Source organism: Mirounga angustirostris, unplaced genomic scaffold (genome assembly GCF_029215605.1).
Source record: "Mirounga angustirostris isolate CCGP_5_RB_7025 unplaced genomic scaffold, mMirAng1.0.hap1 SCAF_2, whole genome shotgun sequence".
NCBI lineage: Eukaryota > Metazoa > Chordata > Mammalia > Carnivora > Phocidae > Mirounga > Mirounga angustirostris.
The window spans coordinates 174,888,611-174,892,457 of record NW_026991710.1 but is presented as its reverse complement, the minus strand read 5'-3'; positions in this window follow the sequence as shown (position 1 = coordinate 174,892,457).

Sequence of the window (3,847 nt, the reverse complement as noted above, 5' to 3'; positions counted from 1 at the left end):
GGGGCACCTGGGTGGCTCAGTGGGTTAAGCGGCTGCCTTCAGCTCAGGTCATGATCTCAGGGTCTTGGGATCGAGTCCCACGTTGGGCTCCTTGCTCAGCAGAGAGCTTGCTTCTCCTTCTCCCTTTGCCTGCCACTCCCCCTGCTTGTGCTTTCTCTCTGTCAAATAAATAAATAAGAATCTTTAAAAAATAATAAATAAATAAATAAATAAATAAATAAATAAATAAATAAAAACAAAAAAAAACTGGGCACCATATGGAAGTGAGGAGGAAGTAACTTCCAGCAGTATTTTCTCTTACACTCGGACTTGGCCCACACAGACTCTGGGGATACAGCTGTCTTCTTAGTTCTTGGTTACAAGAGGGGATACTGAAGACATCGGGGTGAGGCCAGTGCACCACACTGTAGGGAACTAGCCCTCTCTTACACCCCAAAGTGCAGTTCCAGGGCCAACAGGCTTGTACCTATAGCCCCTCTTCCTCTCGGACACACTTGTCTTGAGCAGGGAAGGCTTAACGGATTCCTGATTCCTGAAGGCTGGTGATCTTATTCTTGGGGGTCTACTCTCTGTCCAGCGTGTCCCATCATTGTCCCTCGTGTGCACCACCTCAGGCCCTCATGTCAATAGATCCTGGGTGGTCTCCCATCCTGGTTCCTCAGACATGCCCGAATATGCCCGAGCTCCCAGGGATCCCCCAGTTAGCCTTGCACTCTGGAATCCTCGAAGTCTATGTAAATATGTGTCTACCATATATAGGGTGTTATGCACGTCCACAGAAGTGTTTGTGTATATAGATGACGTGCTACACACATCACTGAGCTCAAACGACAGAAACATGGTTTTGAGTCTGCACGCTAGAATTTCTGTTTATGCCCGTGTTTGCGTGACTGGATTGTAGGAAAGAACAAGATTGCTTCTCTTACCTTAGTGTAAACATGAAGAAGGAGTTCACTTCGGTTATTATAGTCACTCTGATTTTAGATTAACTGGGTGGAGAAGAGAATTTTCCATCGAGGTTTTAGCTCTCCACTTGCGAGCCCATTGTCTGACAGTGTTTCCTTTGTCTTCCTTCTCTTCCTTGTGTTTTCTACTACATTTCAACACAGCCATTCAAATATTCAGTATTGGGAATTCACATTTATAAGAGCTTTATGATTTAGAAAGTGCTTTGGCGTGCAGCAGTTCATTTAAATGTCACAACAACATTGTTCGGAAGGAATTGTTTCTCTGTAATAGATGGAGGATTTGAGGGCCAGAGGCCTTACACACCTATCCAAAGGCACACAGATCCTAAATGGGATGTGACCCCTACCTTTATGTGCCAAGCCCAGTGCTCCAACATGAAACGATTAATGATTCATTATGTCTTTGTATGAGAATGCTCAGTTGGAGGGTTAATGCTTAGTTGCCGTAGAAAGACTGATGCTAAGGAAGTAGTTTTACGATTGCCGTTGGACAAATATCGTTAGCAGTTCAAAAATGTCCATTTTCTTACAGAGCTGTGCAATTTCTCAAAACCAGAGTTTCTGCTTTGGATGAAGAAGCACAACAATAAAGAATCAATGAGTGGGGTGCCCGGGTGGCTTAGTCAGTTAGGCGTCGCACTCTTGGTGTGTGGTCATGACCTCAGGGTCATGGTCTCAGGGTCATGAAATCCAGGCTCAGGTCATGATCTCAGGGTCGTGAAATCCAGCCCTGCATCGGGCTTGCGCTCAGTGAGGAGTCTGCTTCTCCCTCCCTCTCTCTTTCTCCCCTTCTGCCCCCCTCCCCACCGCTCATGTGTGCGCCCATTCTCTCTGTCTCTCAAATAAATAAATAAATCTTAAAAAAAAGAATATGCGGTTTTTAACTAATTTTTATTAGTTATTATTAGAAAAATAGATGTTCCTACTGGCTTATCAGTTAAAGTTCTTTGGGCACAGGTAGTAAAGATGCACCTGAGCTAGCATAAATAGAAAGGAGGGAAAAAATAAAATCATAGGTTGTCTCAAGGAACCAAGGGCAAGGGGCGCCCAGGTGGCTCAGTCGATTAGGCGTCTCCCTTTGGTCATGATCAGGTCATGATCCCAGGGTCCTGGGATAGAGCCCCACGTTGGGCCTCCCTGCTCAGCAGGGAGTTTGCTTCTCTCTCTCCCTCTGCCCTCCCTTCTGCTCGTGCTCTCTCTCTCTCGCTCGCTCTTTCTAATAAATAAAATCTTTTAAAAAAATTAGCCCAGGGGCGCCTGGGTGGCTCAGTTGGTTAAGCGACTGCCTTCGGCCCAGGTCATGATCCCGGAGTCCTGGGATCGAGTCCCACATTGGGCTCCCGGCTCAGCAGGGAGCCTGCTTCTCCCTCTGGCCCTATCTCCTCTTATGCTGTTTCTCTCTCTCTGCCAAATAAATAAATAAATCTTAAAAAAAAAAAAAAAATTAGCCCAAAGCGCGACTTCCCATGGGCACCTTCACTGCCTGTGAGTGAGGCTGTGGGAGGCATCCTCTGTTCCTTTGGGTTCACAGAACAGAAGCATCTCCTTCCTTTGGAGGGTGGGGAGAGGATCGCCATTTATTATGAATCCTGAACGCCTCCCCAGTGTTTTCCAATAGAATCCATGGTGGGACGGTGATGGGAGCAGAGCCATTTCTACCCCCTCTCGGTAAGCTCTGGGGGGCATGTGTGGTCCCAGCTGCTGGCAAGATCCTGTCCTCACCTTTTGGCCTTTGAGCTCCAATTCTAGTCTGACAGAAGTCCTACTTAACATTCCATAGTTTTTCCTCGGAGCCTCCCAGACCCTAAAACTCCTACTATTTAGGAACACCAATTTGGGGTCCTCTGGAGATATGTGCTTGTCATCTGGGAAGGAGATAGACGGGAGAATAGACGAATTTACTGTAAAACCCAACTAGGCCTCCATTTTCTGTCATCTCCATAGCAGTGGGCAAACAACAGAAACCTGGAGGTCCAAGGTAGGTACACTTGAAAGGAGGTAAAGCAGGGAATGAAGCAGCTCGAGGTTTCACTGAAATGACTAGAGTCATTGGGCCTCCCGGCTGCCAGCAGGCAGCGACAAGATCAGGGATAGGCAGAGGGATAACTATCACTGAGCCCCTCTGTGGCTCGGTGTGTGATGGTTAATCTAATGTGTCAGCCCGACTGGGCTGAGTATGTGCAGAGAGCGGTAAAACATTATTTCTGGGATCTGTCTGCAAGGATGTTTTCCTGTTAGCCCATGGGGATGAAAAGAAGGAGGCTAAGTAGAAAGTAATGTACCAGCATAGCATCTTATGAGGGAACCTTGTACCACGTGCCGGGAAAGGAGTCCAGTAAGAAGCCCATGAGTCCTCTCTATGTGTTTGGGGCAGGGGGAAAATGGACTGAATTAAAAACGTCTCCTCTTTTCCTCTGATGAGATTATGGAGGAATAGAAACAAATTTTTCTATATCGGTGTTTATAGGAGCAACTCATGACCTCTTATGGCAAGGGAATCTCTAGCTAAGCGTGGTGGAGATCCTATGCCTATGGTATGGGGCTGTCCACACTCTGAATCACAAGAGGGACAGAAAGTTAGTGTGACACCTTGATTTACTGCAAATCAAAAACAAATACCTAAAACCAAGAAGGCTCTGGAGGAGGAAACACAGCACAGAGAGACCAAGAAGAAAATTACTTCTACTTTTTAGTAAGAAAAGACTTGATTATAATTTTGAATTAGAAAAATTAGATCACTGTAGAATGTTTGTAAAATGGGGGGGGCCACAGTTGGTTGAGTGTTCCACTCTTGATTTCGGCTTGGGTTGTGGTCTCGGACTCATGGGATCAGGCCCTGGAGTCTGCTTGGGATTCATTCTCTCTCTCTCCCTCGCCCT